We start from the raw sequence: 20413 nt of genomic DNA on the forward strand, positions 1-20413 counted from the left end.
GCTACGTAAAAATATATGGGTATCGGGAACGAGTACCCTAATTTCAGAGGAACACATTCCATTACATGGGAGTTGTATTCGATTTTCGGTTGGATATAAGTGGTGTAAATAGTGAGAAGATCAGATGGAGTGAAGTATGTCTTACACCGTTTCAAAAAACCAAGACACTTCAATGCTTCTTTCGACAGTTGGATAATGTTTTTAGTCCATCGGACATCGGACTGTATTTTCATGCTCAGAACATCAAGAGTTATCTGCCATAAGTTTATGTGTTAAAAAACAACATTGAGTCTTGCGGGCGTTAAAATCGACTCTGTTTACACGACCCCATTCAGAGATTTTTATCAAGTCGTGATTAAGCGATTCATTCATATTGCGCCTCATTGCCCCAATCTCTAGAGGGCTCGGCCTATATTTGAATGAATAGGAATGGCAGATATTGCTGTCATCGGCAAAAGAGTAGAGTAGGCAAAAGTAGTAGAGAATCGGCAAAAGTAGTAGTTAATTATTTTCCCTTAAACTCGTTTTAAGCGAGTTTAGTTAAACCGAGTTTAGTTAAACCGAGTTTAACTTAGTTTTTTCGTGGTTTAGGTTTATTTATTAAAGGAGCATATTAAATTTCATATTTTTCATTTTATTGCTTAAGGTTTAGGTAATTTTAGAGCCAAGATTTAAGAGATAGAGATTTTAAACGGGCAAATTTGAAACCTTCTTTTCCTTTAATGGTTTAGAAAACCTTTTTAGGTTTTCAAATCTTATCAAGATTTTTGAAATATGATTAATTATTATATTCTCTTTCATATTTTTGCAGGTGATCTTTGGATAAACATTGCAACAAAACGTTTAAAAACAAAAGGTATGTTGTTAGTTTTATAACAAAATTTATAGCATGCTAGAGAAATTTCGGTTTTACAAACAAAGAGTGAATGTTTTTTGAGAGAGAGAGAGAGAGAGAGAGAGAGAGCTAAAAAGTCTGTTTTGCATGCTCTTGGTTTTATTAGAATTTTGAGAGTTTATACTCTTTTTTTTGGTTTCCTTTTGTTTGTTATTGTTTTTGTAATAAATCTGTAGTAGTTTAATTTAAACAAGCAACACAAAACACATGCTTTTTTTTCCAATAACAATAACAACAACAACAACCCACCCCATTAGAGCGTAAATGGGTTGCGTGTATGAAAGAGTGTTTGTGTAAGAGTATCTGTGTGTGTTTTCCTCTTGTGCTCCTGTGTGTGTATCTATGTAAGTTGTTATATTTGTAATTTTAAGATACCAACAAAAATTCATTGCTTTTATTTTGTATATCAGGTTTTTGATGTTGTTGTTGTTTTGTCTTCTTCAGATTAATGGGTATGTTAAGGTGGTAGTGTTTTTAATATGGTGGTGTGGTGCTAGCTAGCTATTTATGCTCTGGGAGTTTATACACAAAAAAATCTTTTCCGAGAGAGAGAGAGAGAAAGAGAGTAATTTTTTTTATTTTCAATATGAAAATTAAACACGGCACTATAATTTAGTTTAGTTTTAAACGAGCGATCGTGTCGCCTGGTGGTGTTTAACGGCAATGTCTAGAAAACGTTTTTTAACAACTATGAACGTTTAAAAAAAGAAGAAAATTTCAACAAAAAAAAAAACTTACTTTTTACTCTTAAAAAAAAAATTTACTTTTGTGTTTTATGAATTGTAACAAAAGCCAAACAAAATGTGATTTATAAACAAGAAAAAAATTTGCAAAAAAAAAAAACAAAATTTTAGTTAAAACAAATAGTTCCTTTTTTTGATTTCTAATAATACACGACAGTTTTGGTGGTGGCTTTTTTCTGAAAACAAAACCCACAATAAAAAAAGTGTGACACGATTTTTGTCTCCTCCACAAACACACACACAGAAATAATGGTGGAGTAATACATAGCAAAAACCAAACAAAATAAAAAATAAAAACGAAAACAAGTTTTATGTTAAAAACCTTTAAAAATCATAAAACAAACCAATTTGTTTAAAAAATTAATAGAAATTATAATAAAATTTGTAATAATTTTTTTTCTTAAAGAAAAAATAAGTTTTCTAAAAATCAACAAATTTTCTATTAAAACTACTGCTTCTTAGATTTGTTTTTCACTTTTCAACTTAAACAAATATCTTAAGAATGTTTTATACTAAGCAAGTGCCAAAATCTTAAAGAAAAAGAAAAATCGAAAATTAAAGAAAAATATTTGAAATTTCTTACCAAACATCAAGAAAGAAATTTTCAAAGCAAAACAAAATTGGATTATTTTTTTTAAACTTAAAGAAAAACACACACAAAATACTGGGATTTACACATATAAATGGATTAACTTTTTAAAAAAAGCAAAACTAAGAAAAGGTAAGTTAAAAAAAATTTTAATTAATAACTTTTTTCAAAATTTTTTAAAAAATTTCTTTTTAGTTATTAGCAAGTTTAACTAAACTTGGTTTTGCTAAACTTTACAAAATTTTTCACCTTTTTCCATGAATTTTGTTTCAATTTCTCTGCTTTACACAAAACCGTTCTTTTTTTAGCTTAAACTTACATTAAGCAAGTTTAAGTAAACTAGGTTTTGTTAAACTTGAGTAGTTTTTAAATCTGTTTTCATTAATTTTACTTAAATTTTCTGGCTTTATAAGAAACTGTTCATTTTTTAGCTTAAACTTACATTAAGCAGGTTTAAGTTAACTTGGTTTAAGTAGCAAGTTTAACTAAACTTATTTTTATTAAACTTAACAAATTTCCTAATATTTCTTTATTAATATTGCTTCATTTTTCTTGTTCTATTGGAAACAATTAATATTTTACCTTAAACTTGAAAAAAGTAAGTTTAACTAAACTTAGTTTTGTTAAACTAAACAATTTTCCTACTATTTCTTTATTAATATTGCTTAATTTTTCTTGCTCTATTAGAAACCATTCATATTTTAGATTAAACTTCATTTAAGCAAGTTCAAGAAAACTAAGTTTTGCTAAACTTAAGATAATTTTTCTCACTAATCTTCATAAATTATCTTCAAAAACTGTTCCCCACCTCAGCTTACTCAAGAAAAGATTAATCAGATGATTTTTAAATTCAAATTGAAGTGTGTTCCACAAAAAGGACTCTCATTGCTTTTACGTTTATAACTCTGATATTTTTAAAGCGATTTTCTTGATTTTTTCATAGAAAAATTCTTCTTAAAGTGTTTTATATAGAAATATTGAAAAATTTTAATAAACAATACTCCACATGTTAATATCTAGCTTTTAAATGGAGATATTTGTAAAATGACCTAAATTATTAAGGTATTTCTGCTATTTTGTTGATAACTTCAACATTTTTAAAGCGATTTCACTGATTTTTGGCAGACAGATGCTGAACAGAGTCTTGTTAATAGAAATGAGAGTTATTGAGCAAAATATTACTCTCTAGATAGAGAGCAAGCTTGTGGATAAAGCAACATTGAGAATTTTCTGCAAAAAAAGCATAATTTAAAAGGTATTTGTGCTTTTTTGTTTATAACTCCAATATTTATAAACCGATTTGTCTGATTTTTGGCAGAAACATTCTTGACAGAAGATTTAAAAGAATAAGATAGCAAAAAAGTATAAATTCTACTTAGAACTGCAGAAAATTTTATTTTAAATTTTTGTCATTAAGATTTTTTTTATAATATTTGGAAAATTTTTAAGAAAAACTTTTAATTTGTTAATTTCTTTTAAAAACTGTCTATTGGAAACTCCAAGTAGATCTTTCCTTCTCTCTACCTGAATAATTTTCTTAACCACATGTTTGTCACATAGACAATATTTATGTCTCTTGTTAGGAGAAAAGAAAATTGTCATTTGGATTTTTTCTAAAACAAATGTTGTTTCTATAATTTATCTTGTTTAAAGATCTTGTTACTTCTAAGATCATTATCATAATTCTAAGATACATAACATATGTTGAGACTCTCTTTTATAGATTTTTGATCTATAAATTATAAGAAATTATAGAACAACAACAACAAGGTTTTAATTACATGTTTTATGTTTTAGAAAAGTAATAAAAAGGGTTACTCTTGTAGCTTGTGTAAGAAAGAGTGGACTAAAAAGAGACTGAAAAATTAAACTCAAAAACTTTTAGTATTTTTTTAGATTATTTTAGCTTTATTTGCTGCTCCCATAAATTATGCGTAACGTGACACCTTTTTCTTGTTTAGACATGTTGTTAAATAGTTTTTAAAGTTTTTGTGGCTTTAACAGGTTTTTTCTTAAACAATTTTGTTTTGTTTTTTTGGTTGAAAACAAAAAAAAGACAAATAATCATAAAATAAATTTTCTATAAAATATGTTTAAAACTAATTTTATTATAAAATTTAAATTTATTTACATATTTGTGTTTAAAATAGATCAAGTTTCTAGCATAAAGTTTATTTTTGGAAAAGATGTATTGATTTTTTTTGGTAATGGCGAGAGAGTTGTAATTAAAATAATTGCTTATTTATGCAAAAATTTTATATTTTAGTTAAAAATAACATAAATTTTATAACAAACATCGATATTTTCTAAAACGCCTACATTAAAGTGAAAAAAAACATGAATTAGAAAAAAACTTTAATTCCAAAAACAATGACATTATTGAAAATTAATGGCGAAAAAACATTAAAATTAGTTTAAACTTAAATTAAACTAGAGTTTTGTAAGCTTAACAAGTTGTTATCTTTAAAATTGTTTCCAGATGTCTCATTCTATTCAAAACTGTTCATACTTTAGCTTAATCCTTACTTTAGCAAGTTTAACTAAACTAGGTTTTTTGTAAACTTGTCTTATTTTCAAAATTTTTTTCGCCAATTTTGTTTAGATTTTCTTACTCTTTCCAAATCTATTCATGTTTAAGCTTAATCTTAACTTTACATAGTTTAACTAAACTTGGTTTATGTAAACTTAAGAAAATTTTCAACTTTTTTATATGAATTTTATTAGTATTTTCATATTCTATTAAAAACTGTTCATATTTTATATTAAACTTAACTTTAGCTAGTTTAACTAAACTAGGTTTTAGTAAACATAACAAATTTTAAAACTTTTTTATTTGAGTTTTATTAGTATTTAAATACTCTATTGAAAACTGTTCAAAGTTTTGCTTAAACTTAACTTTAGCTCGTTTAACTAAACTAAGTTTTAATAAAAGTGACAAGTTTTAAAACCTTTCTACATCGAGTTTATTACTCTTTTCGCGATCTATCAAAATCAGTTCATATTTTTTCTTAATCTTGACTGAAGCTAGTTTAACTAAACTCGGTTTAGGTAAACTTGAACATTTTCCCATTATGTCTACATCAATTGTATTTTATTTTTGTTGATTTTTTAAAAACTGTTCATATTTTTGCTTAATCTTTACTTTTGCTGGTTTAACTAAACTCGGTTAAGTAAACTTGAGCAGTTTTACAAAATTTTCATAATCAATTTTGTTTCACTTTTCATACACTCTTCCAAACTGTTAACATTTTGGCTTAAACTTAATTTAAGCTAGTTAAACTAAGATTTAGTAAACTTGAGCTATTTTACAATTTTTCTTCAGTAAGTTTATTACAGTTTTTATGGTCTCTTTAAAACCATACATATTTTAGTTTAAACTTAATTTAATTTATCATTATTAAACAAATTACTGGGAAGAAAAATGTTGCAAGAGAATGTTTATATAGAGTTTTATTAAGGCAACATTGTTGCTAAGATCAAAAAACTAACTTAAAATGTTGAAATTACGGTTTTACTACTACTCTGGCAAAGTAGTGTAAAAGATCGTATTAGACATTTGTTTAGCAACATTGTTGCAAAGACAAAATAGCTTTCTGCTCAAAAACCTTTAAAATTTAATTGAATTACTTTGTTTAGTTATTCATTTAAACATTGTTGTTGATGTAGTTGTTTTATAAATAAAACAAAAATTTAATTTGTCAAGATGAAAAATGTTGCAAGAGAATGCTGAAAAAATAAACTTAAAATGTTGTAATTGCGGTTTTACCACTACTCTGTCTTTTTAGTCTTTTGTTTAGCAACATTGTTGCAGAGACAATATAGCGTTCTGCGAAAAAAAAAACTTTCAACTTTAATTAAATTACTTTGTTATGTTATTCATTTAAACATTGTTGAACAAACAAAAATGTTGCAAGAGCATGTTTATAGAAAATTTTGTAGAGCAACATTGTAGCTAAGATCAAGAAACAAACTTAAAATGTTGAAACTACGCTTTTACTACTACTCTGTTAAAGTAGAGTAAAAGAGCCCATTAGTCATTTGTTTAGCAACATTTTGTGCAAAAACTTTTAAACTTTAATTAAATTATTTTGTTTAGTAATTCATTTAAACATTGTTGTCTAGTTGTCTTATAAATAAAACAAAAATTTAATTTGTCGGGATTTTGGTTTCTTTTTTTTCAATTAAATTTGTTGTGTCTTTTTTTTTTCAAAACACACACAACATTTCATATCAAATTAACCTAAATCTTTTGACAAAAAAGTAAATGTAATGTTTTTTTCACCAAAATATAAAAAAATTCATTACTTCTTTAATGTTCTTTTTTAACAAACGTTTTTTTTTCAAATATAAAGAATCTGTAGTAGTCGTCTATCTATAAAACAAAATATTTTCTTATCTTTTGACATTTGTACAAACACATTTTTTTGTTCAATAATTTCTCTATCAATTCTGTGTTTTTGATTCCCTAACTGTCAACTCTACCTACCGTTTGTTTTAAGTTGGTGGTAAATATATCTATATATATAAATTTATGATTACTTTCCTATTAAACGTGTTTGTAGTAAATTTTTTTTTTGTTATCAATAGAATTTAGTTATTTTTTGATTTGCTTTTATTAGTTTTTATTCCAAAGTTATTGTTTATTTAACCGAAATTTTGCTTTAACAAATACAAATATAGAAAGGTTTTTGTTTATAAAAAGAATCCTTTTCAAAACGATTAATACCTTAAAAAATAAATTTTTAAACATTTAAGGCTTTGATTTACTCTTTGCAACAATGTTGCTAGATATGTAAAGGTTGTTTACATTTTAAGTCTTAATTAACTCTTGGCTAGATTTACAAGAACTCGAAACAAAAATTTTCTATAAAAATTCACTTTAGCACATCATTAGGCTGAGAAATCTAGAGTTGTTTATATTTTGAGCTGAATTTTGCATTCGCAACAATGTTGCTAAGGCTTTCAAGTATCGCAACATATAATTTTGCATTTAAGGCGTTGATATACTCTTTGCAACAATGTTGCTAGATCTGTAAAGATTTGAAACCAAATTTTTTTAGCACCCATTTCAAAATGTTTAGTTTATAAACATTGTTATAAAAAGGAAGTTGTTTACATTTTAAGCCTTGATTAACTCTTGGCAACAATGTTGCTAGATCTACAACAGCTCGAAACTAAACATTTTCTATAAAAATTCACTTTAGTAGCTCATTCTTTGTGATTAATTCATCCATACGCTGAGAAATCTGGAGTTGTTTATATTTCAAGCAGAGTTTTGCATTCGCTACAATGTTGATACAGCTTCCAAGGGTCGCAACATATAATTTTGCTGCAAATTTCCTCAAGCAAACTTTTCCCAGTGATTAATTCAGTTATTGACTACGTTATAGGGAAATTGTAAACACTCTAAGCTCAATTTTTCTCTTGGCAACAAAGTTGCTAAAGCTGCCAAGCTTCGCAACTTGCAATTATGCTATGCTTAAGCAACATTTTCACTGTAATTGATTCAGTGAATTAATTCAGTAGTGATTTTGTACATTATTTCTTTCATGTTCATCTTACTTTTGTGTTTTGCAACAATTTTGCAACAAAGCTATAGAAAGCTAGTGCTTTCTATAGCTTTTCTTTTAAACTTTTCTTGACATGTCATGTTTCAGGAGTATAATTACAGCATTTTTATGTTTTAAGTTTACTTTTATGATTGGCAAAAATGTTGCTAGAACTGTTGCCTTAATTGAATCTTTAATTTTAAATTATTTCAAAAACTTTCTTCTGGAAGGCAAATGAAAAGTGTTGTTTACATTTCATGAACATTTTAGCTTTAAAGAGTTTAGTCTTTCTTCTGGAGAAATAATTGAGAAGAGTTGTTTACAATTCGTGCTTTATTGTACTCATGGCAACATTGTTGCTTAAGCTGTAGCCTAACTAACGACTTGACTTTAAACGTTTTTTCTTTGACACCATGTTTTAGAAGCCAAATTAGCGAAAATACTTTTTCGTTTCGCAACAATGTTGCTTAAACTTTTGCTCTGATTTCGTTTCTATTTTTAATCTATTTTGAAGTGTATTTTCAAGGATGGACAAAGAGTGGTTTACATTACAAAACCAATTTTGATTCTTTGCAACAATGTTGCTAAAACTATAGCTGAGATAATACTGCTGGTTTAAACTTTTTCCCTTGGAGTTAGGTTTCTAGAGAGAATTGCTGATATTTGAATAGTTTTGTTTCGCAACAATGTTGCTAAAGGTTTAGCTTAAATTTCGCCTCTAATTTGAAGCTATTTTGAAATGTTTCTTTTAGAAAATAAATGAAGAGAGTTTTTGTTTAACTCAAGCCATCAGTTTTGAATTAATTTTTGGCTTTAAACGTTTTTTTTTTTGACACCATGTTTTAGAGGCTAAATTAGCGAAAAGACTTTTTCGTTTCGCAACAATGTTGCTTAAACTTTTGCTCTGATTTCGTTTCTATTTTGAAGTGTATTTTCAAGGATGGACAAAGAGTGGTTTACATTACAAAACCAATTTTGATTCTTTGCAACAATGTTGCTAAAACTTTAGCCGAGATAATACTGCTGGTTTAAACTTTTTCCCTTGGAGTTAGGTTTCTAGAGAGAATTGCTGATATTTTAATAGTTTTGTTTCGCAACAATGTTGCTAAAGGTTTATCTTAAATTTCGCCTCTAATTTGAAGCTATTTTGAAATGTTTCTTTTAGAAAATAAATGAAGAGAGTTTTTGTTTAACTCACGCCATCAGTTTTGAATTAATTTCCAAATAGATTTTAATATTTATTTAAATTTTATGCCAAAATGTCAAAAATTTACAATAAAAATATAAAATTTAATGGATTTTAAAGCTGTTAAAACAATTTGTTGTTAAATAAATATTAACAAAAACAAACTAAACTAAATATTCCAAATAAAGTGAGACTTTAAAACAACAAATATAATTTGCTATTTATTTAACAATTCCACGAAAATCAATTAAAATTTACCAAAACATTAAAAAATATACAAATTTTTAAAATAAATATTTTCATTTCACAAATAAAAAATTTCTATAAAAATTATTTTCAAAAAAATATATGGTTTTAAAAAAATCTATAAAAATTAATTGTAAAAAGGCGTATTGTCACCTTTTATTTCAAAAGTGTTGGGTTTGTTAAAGATAAAAAAATCTTTTTTTTTGTATAAATTTAATTTATGGTTTGATTTCACAGACACAAAACAGATCTTAAAGTTAAGATATGAAAAGAGAGAAAGAGCGAAAAAAAAGTCAAGTAACATAAACACTTAAAAAAAGAAACCTTTTTCAAAAAAAAAGGTCTACGCAAACCAGGTATAAACACAGATCACCTGTTAGTAATAAAGGAATTTGAGACATACAGAGACGCATAGAGAAAAAAAACAACAACTCCAACATGACATTAAAATTAAAAGCAGGACAAAATTTAAGAAATACAAGAGAAACCCCAGAAAACAGCGGGAGTCAGAAAAACTAAGATAAAAACAATGAAAAAATAAAACTCAACAAAACCTGCAAGGAATAACAATAACATGAAATTAAAAGAATAAAATGTTTCTTAACAATAAAATCTTAAAAAGTTAATATATATTAATATAATAAACATTTCTCTAATATTTAGAGTCTAAATCATATATTTTATGTAAATGTAAAAAGCATACAACTCTCTTTTGCTTAGACGCTGTAGCGAATGCTTAGCTGTCTTGAACTTACTTTAAGGCTACAAAGAAATCTGCATTTAACTCAAATTGTAAACTAATTTTCAACTTGTTTTAACTAATACACAACATAACACTCCTTTAATTCATATGTTTTTATATATAATGGTTTCTCTTTTGTTCAGCATCATGGTTTTTTTTTATATTTTTTCTCTTTTTTTCGCTTGACTGCAATTTTGAAAAGTTGATTTTTTTTTGTTTTTTTTCCAAAAGCAGCATGTGTTCAAAATATCAAAAATTAAAGGAATCGCAAACATTTAAACTTAAAAAGTCAAACGTTAACAATAATAAAGAATTTGCATGTAAATTGATACTTTTTTTAATAAAGGAAAGAAGGAATAAAAATGAGTTGAATTGTAGATAAAAATGAAATCAAGCTTAAAGTGATCAACTTTAACAAGCTTAACTAGAACTGATAAAGATCGAGAAGAGAACTAGAAAGAACTGGAACAGAACTATAAGAGAACTAGAAAAGAAGTTGAACAGAACTAGAACAGAAGTAGAATAGAACTAGAACAGAACTAGAACAGAACTAGAACAGAACTAGAGCAGAACTAGAACAGAACTAGAACAGAACTAGAACAGAACTAGAACAGAACTAGAACAGAACTAGAACAGAACTAGAACAAAACTAGAACAAAACTAGAACAAAACTAGAACAAAACTAGAACAAAACTAGAACAAAACTAGAACAAAACTAGAACAAAACTAGAACAGAACTTGAACCGAACTAGAACAGAACTAGAACTGAACTAGAACTGAACTGAACTAGAAATAAACTAGAACAGAACTAGATCAGAACTAGAACAGAACTAGAACAGTACTAAAACTAAAGCAGATAAAGTTTTTACAATGAATTTAACTTAAAGTTAAGTTTAGGAATAATTTATACAAATAAATATGAAATTTTGTTTTATAAACTTTTGATAAACCTTAATTTTTAAATTCAGTGTAATGTTTTGCTTTTGCAGTTAACTTTTTTAAGCTTTACTTATTTATTTGTTTATGTGTTGAGTGTCATTATTTAAAACAACTCAAAACCATTAACACGGTTATTTGGTAATAAAAACAAACAAATTTTTATAACAAAAAAAATTAAATTTCTATAAATAACCATTAATAATTTTAACAAATTATTCATTTGATCACTAAAGCCCTGTTAAAAATAAAAGATTTTTCTTAGATAAATAAATATAACTTAAAAAACCCACTGACAATTAATGATTTGTAGATATTTACTTTTAAGTTTTGCGTTTTTTTTTTTTTTTTGTTGTTCGTATGTAAAGATAAACAGCTAATTACTAAAAACATTTTTTTTGAATTATGATTTCTTTTTAACTTATAACAAATGAGCCGTAATAAAATAGGCAGCTCTTTTACATTTTGAGAGATAAATTTCTAGCAAAATATTTATTTAACGGTTTGACAAATCAAATAGTTAAAGAGAAAATTTTTAATGTGATTTTTCCTTAATGTTTTTTTAATATTTGTTCTTAAACATAAACATGGCTACTTGATTTTTTTTTGGTTTTCTTAAAACAACCAAAAGAATTTTCGTTTCAAAAAAACGCCCAAAAATAAATCATTTATAACTGCTTAGGAGATCCCTGGTGATGATTGATGAATTACAATAAGGTTTTTTTCTTCGTCTTATTTCTTTTAATTTCTCAATGTTTAAACAAGCTATATTTCTTTAAGAAAACATAAAACCAAACATCGAAAAAAATTAATCAAAATTCATAAAAGTGTGTTTTGAAAAACGTTAAAAAATTACCACAAAAAAAATTATGTTTAAACGTAGTAGTTAAACATGGCTCGTTATCATGTGTTTAAAAACAGACACATGCAGCAGAACAAGGCTTAAAAAATACTTTTAAACAAGCAGTTAAGATAAAAATACTAAAACCTTAACTTAAAGGGAAAAACATAAACTGGTTTTTTGGAATATATTAACAAAAAAAAAAACAATTGGTTCTTAACAAAAGAAACGAACTTAACAAAATAAATTTTAAATAATAGAAAACAAATAACAAACTATGATTTAAAATGTGTTTTAACACTAATTTTTTGGATAATAAACAAATAAAACTTGTATCAAAATAAAAGCGAAAATTTAAAAACAAATTGGATTTTAAGAAATATTTTTAATGAAATTTTTTCAAAAAAAAAATTTTTTAATCTCTGAAAAATTGGCTTTCTTCCAGCTTCTAGTTCTGTTCTAATTCTAGTTCAGTTCTAGTTCTGTTCTAGTTCTGTTCTAGTCCTGTTCTAGTTCTGTTCTAGTTCTGTTCTAGTTCTGTTCTAGTTCTGTTCTAGTTCTGTTCTAGTTCTGTTCTAGTTCTGTTCTAGTTCTGTTCTAGTTCTGTTCTAGTTCTGTTCTAGTTCTGTTCTAGTTCTGTTCTAGTTCTGTTCTAGTTCTGTTCTAGTTCTGTTCAGTTCTGTTCTAGTTCTGTTCTAGTTCTGTTCTAGTTCTGTTATAGTTCCGTTATAGTTCTGTTATAGTTCCGTTATAGTTCTGTTAAACTCCGTTATAGTTCTGTTATAGTTCTGTTGTAGTTCTGTTTTAGTTCTATTCTAGTTTTGTTGTAGTTCTGTTGTAGTACTTTTGTAGTTCTGTTCAGTTTTGATCAGTTCTGTTCAGTTCAGTTCTGTTCAGTTCTGTTCAGTTCTGTTCAGTTCTGTTCAGTTCTGTTCAGTTCTGTTCAGTTCTGTTCAGTTCTGTTCTGTTCAGTTCTGTTCAGTTCTGTTCAGTTCTGTTTAGTTCTGTTCTGTTCTGTTCAGTTCTGTTCAGTTCTGTTCAGTTCTGTTCAGTTCTGTTCAGTTCTGTTCAGTTCTGTTCAGTTCTGTTCAGTTCTGTTCAGTTCTGTTCAGTTCTGTTCAGTTCTATTCAGTTCTGTTCAGTTCTGTTCAGTTCTGTTCAGTTCTGTTCAGTTCTGTTCAGTTCTGTTCAGTTCTGTTCAGTTCTGTTCTGTTCCGTTCTGTTCAGTTCTGTTCAGTTCTGTTCAGTTCTGTTCAGTTCTGTTCAGTTCTGTTCAGTTCTGTTCTGTTCAGTTCTGTTCAGTTCTGTTCAGTTCTAGTTCTGTTCTAGTTCTGTTCTAGTTCTGTTCTAGTTCTGTTCTAGTTCTGTTTGAGTTCTGTTCTAGTTCTGTTATAGTTCCACTAATTTCATAATAGTTCTATATAAATGCTCTCCACTGTTACCAAAATATTAACTCAAGTTGTGCATTTTCTGTTATATTTGTTGCTTTTTCCTTATACCATTTTAAAAAATTTAACTTTTAGCTGATGGTCGGTCGATCTTCTGTTAGTTGCTGGTTGCTAGTTGGTGTTTTCATAGTTCTGGTTGGTGTGTTTGCCTGTTTTGCCTCTCGCTGTGTTATATTACATTTCATATGAAATAAGAACGTAAATTAAAAGATATATATCTATAAAGTTAATGTTGTTGTTGTTCCACATCTTGTTGAACTGTATGTCTAACTGATTGCTGTTGAAATATGCCGTTTATGGCTGGTGTTGGTGCTGCTGTTGTTGCTTAACAAGGAACATTTATTTAAGAGTGAAAAAAATCGAAAAAAAACATATTGTTGCTGCTGCTGCAACCAAAGCAACACCCTATAGCGAGAAGAACAGAATGAACAGAACAGCACACAACGTTTAAAAAAAACAAATATTATTGTTAAAAAAAAGAAGACGAAGCAAGAAAATACCAACCTATAAGATACAATGAGTATTTTAAAGATACTTAAACAAACACACACAAGATGTTTTATTAAGAAAATATACATTTAAGACTAAATTGACGGCGTTAACTAAAATCTTCAGTTTCTTAGTTGATGCTTAAGAAAAAGTATAAGTTTTTGACATTTAGAGGGTTTTTCAAGTCCTAGGTGTTACAAAATCAAACATTATTGTTTTTTTGTTGTTTCCAATATTGTATAAACACTACGCAAAACGTAGACGTCGAGAGTATCGAAACATAATTAATTTCTGTTTGTTTTTTAAACGTGGCGGCAGGCAATAATGCCTTGATCATGTATACAAAAATGTTTTATAATGTTTTTAATTTTTTTGTTGTTGTTTGTTGTTGTTGCCTCAATATTGTTGTTTGTTGTTCTCGAGCTGGTTTTTTTATAATTCTTTTTTTTGGGAAAATCAAGGAACAACATGCAAGTTTGATTTGTGTTGATTTTGCAATATTCATTTGTTGTGTGTTTTAAGAAGAAAAAAAGGGAATTATGGAGATTGAGTAGAGGAGGGGGTAAAGAAGGAGGAGGTTGATAAGGGAAATAAGTTTGCAAGGAAACAATAAATTTTCATGTTGTCAAAAACTCATAAATAAAACATATTTGTTTTTTTTCTTGCTGCCAAATATTTTTAACCAAAATAATTAATACTTTTTAAACTTTAAAACAATAAATTTCACAACATATTTCTTATTTTCGCCATATTCAGCTGAATTAAGCTAAAATTTTAAATTTTCTTAAAACGAATTAGATGTAAGCAATTCAGCTTGCTGAATTGGTTTAAAATACAATAACAACATTACAAAACTGTTAAAATTTAGTTTTTCTTCTTTTATTTCAAATTCAGCTAGCTGAATTGAGGTAATTTTTAGAATTTTAACAAGTAAATTAGTTTAAACTGTAAAGTAAGTGTTTTTACTCTTATTCAGCTAGCTGAATTGAGTTAAATTGCTAAATTTTATGTAGAAAACTTTTTTAAACTGTAAAATAGTTCTTTTTGCTCTTATTCAGCTAGCTGAATTGAATTACATAGCAATTCAGCTAGCTGAATTAAGCTAATTTTCGTAACCTTAACAATTAATGTTGTTTAAACTGAAAAAAAGCTATTATTTTCTCTTATACAGTTAGCTGTATTTTAGTTCTGTTCTAGTTCTGTTCTAAGTCTTTTCACTCATATTCCCTCAGCTGAATTATGTTAAATTATTTTTATTACTATTCAGCTAGCTGAATTTAGTTGAAAATGATTTTTTTTAAGAAAATTTTCAACTGAAATTTTTAATGCAAAAACTTGTTAAAATTTAACATTTAAAATGTTTAACTTTTGATTTCTTAAGAATTTTGTCAATTTTTGGTTATTTATTGCTTGAAAAGTATTGACTTTGTTGTTGTTGTTGCTGCTGTTGTTGTAGTGCCTGTTTAAACAACAAAAAGCCATAAATTATGTGTAAATTAATTTGAAAACCATCTGCGGGTGCTTAATTAGTCATTTATGTTTGTTAAAATATTTATTTTATAATTTTTGTGTTTTGCTCCCCTTTCCCTCTCTCTCTCCCTCTCTCTTAACATTACGGGTTGACTTAATATTATTTGCTGTCAACAACAACAACAAAACAAGAGTTTAAACAGGTTGTTGTTTATAAAAAAAAGAGACAAATTTTGAAAAAAGAAATATTTTAGTAGACAAGATATAAATTATTTGTTTGTAGCAACTAAAAAAAAGGTTTGTTTCTTTTTCTGTCTGCTAGGGTGTTTGAAATTCTTTGAATTTTTTTGTTTTTTTTTTTAGGAAAAACAAATTTTGTTTTATTCAAAACTTAACAAAAAAAAGGTATTTTTTGAAAATAAACTCATTAATTTTAGATGATTAAAGAAAAAAGGTTGACAATTTATTGTTTTGAAAAAGGGGGAACATCTAAACATTGAAAAGCCGTAAGAGGGAGGGGGGTTTTTTTAAGTTTAAAGTAATAATTCAGGGAATTATGATTTAACACATGTGGTGTTTTAATTAATATTAATGTGTATTTGAAACATACATCATTTTTAGATAGATGTATCTTTCTTTATTATTAAAAGTTTAAACAAACAGTTAATTTAACTAAATCTAAAAAAAGACTTTTATAAAAGTGAAATGTTTTTAAAGTTTGGCTTACAAATCTATAATTTATTGTTATTGTTCAATTGTTTATTTGCATTATGACACTTTTAAGCTTTCAATTGTCTCTTTAAAGTTTTGAATAGAAAGATTACCTTATGATTTATAACGTGTAGAAAGTAGTTAATTTAAACTTTAAAAAAAAAACATTATAACTCTTCTGCTCAGTTAGCTGAATTAAAGAAAATTGCTACAATTATCATTTAAATTAAACTATCTTATAAAATTCAGCTAGCTGAATTAAAAGAAATTTCTTTAAATATAAATTTAAAGCTCTCTCTTGCTTTATAAAGCTTTTAAACTAATTCAGCTAGCTGAATTGACATAATTATGTTTTTTTTTTACAATTTAAACCAATTTTCTTTATAAATGAGTCAATATTCATAGAGATTTTGTAATTTTCAACTAATTCAGCTAGCTGAATTAAAAGAAATTTCTTTAAATATAAATTTAAAGCTCTGTCTTGCTTTATAAAGCTTTTAAACTAATTCAGCTAGCTGAATTGACATAATTATGTTTTTTTTTACAATTTAAACCAATTTTCTTTATAAATTTGTCAATATTTTTAGAGACTTTGAAATTTTCACTTAATTCAGCTAGCTTAATTAAAAGAAAATTCTTAAAATATAAATTTAAAGCTAATTTTCTTGATATATAAAGCTTTTAAACTAATTCAGCTAGCTGAATTGATGTTATAAACCTTATTTTACAATTTAAACAAATTTTCTTTATAAATTCGTCAATATTCATAGAGATTTTGTAAATTTCACCTAATTCAACCAGCTGAATTAAAAGAAATTTCTTAAAATATAATTTTAAAGCTCTCTCTTGGTTTATAAAGCTTTTTAAACTAATTCAGCTAGCTGAATTGACATTATTAAGCTTTTTTACAATTTAAACCAATTTTCCTTATAAATTTCCTAACTTAAGGCATATTCAGCTAGCTGAATATGACTTCATTAAGCTATGTTATATTTTAAACTAATTTTTCTTATAAATTTTAAAAATAAAGTCTTATTCAGCTAGCTGAATAAAAGAAAACTTAAAAAATTTCCACTAAAATAAACTTTTAATGAAATAGTTGTAATATTAACTCTATTCAGCTAAATTCAGCTAGAATCTAGCTGCTAGATTAATTATTCCTTTCAGTCACAATTTAGCAAAGAAAATTATATAAAAATCTGTATGTTTTATTTTTAGAAATTTAATTCTTTCTTCCTTTTTCCTTCCTTTTTTCTTCCTTTCTTCCACTTTTTTTAAGCAAATTTATTATTAAGATTTTTGTTGTTTTTTGTTTTTTAATTAATCGCAAATTAAAAAAATATTGTATTGCATTTACTATCTGTTGTATATTTAACTACATGTTTTCATTTTTTGTATGTGTGAGTGAGTGTTATTGTCATAAATAATATTTTTTTCATTACTACCCCCACATATAACTACATAATTTCTTTAGTATTTGTACTTGTTTTTTTTTATTAAATTCTAACAGCGTAAAACGAACGTTACACGGTCTATAAAATTGAAATGATAGAAGAAAATAAAACAACAACAACAGTAACAACAACACTATACACATAAAGAAATAAATCAAAAGTAAAAATGCCGCCTTTAAATACTTAAATACAACAACAGCAGCAGCAAAATAAAACAAAACAAAAAAATCATTATGAATATAACGCCAACAACAAGAAATCAAAAGAAATACTATAACAACAACAAACAGTTATATTTCTTTGTTTTTATTGTTGTTTATTTCTTATCTCTTTATTAGTTAAGTTTGACTAACATTGACACCTTCTTACTCTTTTTAACCCTCTTCTAAGAGCTTTTTTTATTTCTTAGGGTTAAATTAAACCGTTAGAGCGAGAGTTTACAGAGACAGAGTGAAGGAGAGTAATGTAAACAATTTAAACCACCCACTCAAACCACCAACATGATTTGTTTTCCTCATTTCCTTTTACATTTACATGACTCAGAAATGGAAAGTCAACTTTTTGAAAATTTACTAACTGGACTAACTAGACCATCTAGATTATATGTTAGATTATAGACTAGACTATAGACTAGACTATAGACCAGACTATAGACTATTCTATACACTAGACTATAGACTAGACTATAGACTAGACTATAGACTGGACTATAGACTAGACTATAGACTAGATTATAGACTAGACTATAGACTAGACTATAGACTAGACTATAGACTAGACTAGACTATAGACTAAACTATAAACTAGACTATAGACTAGACTATAGACTAGACTATAGACTCAGAAATGGAAAGACTAGACTATAGACTAGACTATAGACTAGACTATAGACTAGACTATAGACTAGACTATAGACTAGACTATAGACTAGACAATAGACTAGACTATAGACTAGACTATAGACTAGACTATAGACTAGACTATAGACTAGACTATAGACTAGACTATGGACTAGACTATAGACTAGACTATAGACTAGACTATAGACTAGACTATAGACTAGACTATAGACTAGACTATAGTGTATACTATAGACTAGGCTATGGACTGGATTATAGATTATACTGTAGACTAGACTATATACTAGACTATAGACTAGACTATAGAATAGACTATAAATTAGACTATAGACCAGGCTATGGACTAGACTATAGACTAGGCTATATACTAGACTATAAACTAGACTATAGACTAGCCTACAGACTATACTACAGACTAGACTATAGACTAGACTACAGAATAGACTATAGACTAGACTATGGACTAGACTAGCCTATAGACTAGACTATAGATTAGAGTTCAGGCTGGACTATAGACTAGACTATAGACTGGACTAGCTAATGTAAAAAAAGTACTAAACTACTACGTTTTCCATGCCTGCATTGACTAATTTATAGAAAAAACTATAGCTTCATTTAAAGAGACTAGAGAAGTGTAATAAGGGTAGAGAGGAGAACGATAGGACAAAACAAAAAAAAAACTATGATTAACCGTTATTTAGCTTTTGTTCAAAAGAGAGTATAAGAGATTGAAGCTGCCAGATTTTTTTTTTGTTGGCTGTTGATAATTAATGTCCTGCCACATTTTTTTCTTTTGCTATGTTTTTGAACTAAGAATGATTTATTGACTGGAAAAGTAATTAAATAAGGAGAAGAACATATAGTATTTATTGTTGTTGTTTTTTCATTTAAGAGAAATAAGGCTATTTATTTAATTATGTTAAAGGAAAAAGAACATTTAATTAATAGTTGTATTTAGAAAATGTCCCGAAATTAAGCAATTTTTTTGTTAGAAATTGAAAAAAAAAATTGTAAAACGTTCAATTTTGATTTTAATTCTCCCCATTTATTTACATTATTAATACTCCCAACTATTTAATTATAAACTAAAATCTTGCCCTTTTCTTTCAACACCAAGTAATTAAGTATTTAATAAATTAATTTCCTTTATTAGGAATTACTCAAGAAAATCTGTTTAATTTAATTTAGCAGGTAATCTTTTCTCACCCGTAACAAGTTAAATTTCTTTCACTAAAACGCCATGTTGGATCTAGAATTTTTTTCTCGCAAACAAATGTAAACAATGTAATATAGAAACAACAAAAAATACTTTAACTTTATTTACATCATTTGCCTAAATGTTAACAGCTCTATATGGTTGCTGTGGTTGTTGTTGTATGGAAAATAGACAAAGCATACAGTTTTATAAAGCATGATTGGACCATCCACAACTGGGTAGTGTTAATAGTTATTCGAAGTTGTTTGAAGTGGAACTGAACTAGAACAGAAGTAGAACAGAACAGAACTAGAGCAGAACAGAACTAGAACAGAACTAGAACAGAACTAGAACAGAACTAGAACAGAACTAGAACAGAACTAGAACAGAACTAGAACAGAACTAGAACTAGAACAGAACTAGAATATAACTAGAACAGAACTAGAAGAGAGCTAGAACAGAACTAGAACAGAACTAGAACAGAACTAGAACAGAACTAGAACAGAACTAGAACAGAACTAGAACAGAACTAGAACTAGAACAGAACTAGAACAGAACTAGAACAGAACTAGAACAGAACTAGAACAGAACTTGAACAGAACTAAAACAGAACTAGAACAGAACTAGAACAGAACTAGAACTAGAACAGAACTAGAACAGAACTAGAATATAACTAGAATATAACTAGAACAGAACTAGAAGAGAGCTAGAACAGAACTAGAACATAACTAGAACATAACTAGAACAGAACTAGAACAACTGAACTACAACTGATCAACAACTGAACTACAACTGAATTGCGGCTAAATTACAACTGAACTAAAAATAATAATCTGATATTCAATATTTCCTTACGGAATTTATTTTTTAAATTAAATTTAAATATTTATTTCCTTTTCCTAGATTAAATATTAATTAATTTAATTTTCTGTTTTATATTGTTTATGTTTTTATTGTGCAAATATTTATTTTAATCTTGAATTTTTTTTATAATTTTTATCTTTACAGCTCTTTTTTTATATGATTGAAATTTGCAAATATTTAATGGAGTAAAATAGC

The 20413-nt window shown here is 26.8% G+C and overlaps 1 long non-coding RNA gene across 1 annotated transcript; it reads left to right on the plus strand.

Moving 5' to 3' along the window:
- Nucleotides 1-817: 817 nt before the first annotated feature.
- LOC124419956 lies at nucleotides 818-20404 on the plus strand. Its single transcript, XR_006940943.1, has 2 exons — nucleotides 818-2359; nucleotides 20363-20404. It is a non-coding gene; the product is annotated as an uncharacterized LOC124419956 (long non-coding RNA).
- Nucleotides 20405-20413: the final 9 nt, after the last annotated feature.

Source organism: Lucilia cuprina, chromosome 5, assembly GCF_022045245.1.
Source record: "Lucilia cuprina isolate Lc7/37 chromosome 5, ASM2204524v1, whole genome shotgun sequence".
NCBI lineage: Eukaryota > Metazoa > Arthropoda > Insecta > Diptera > Calliphoridae > Lucilia > Lucilia cuprina.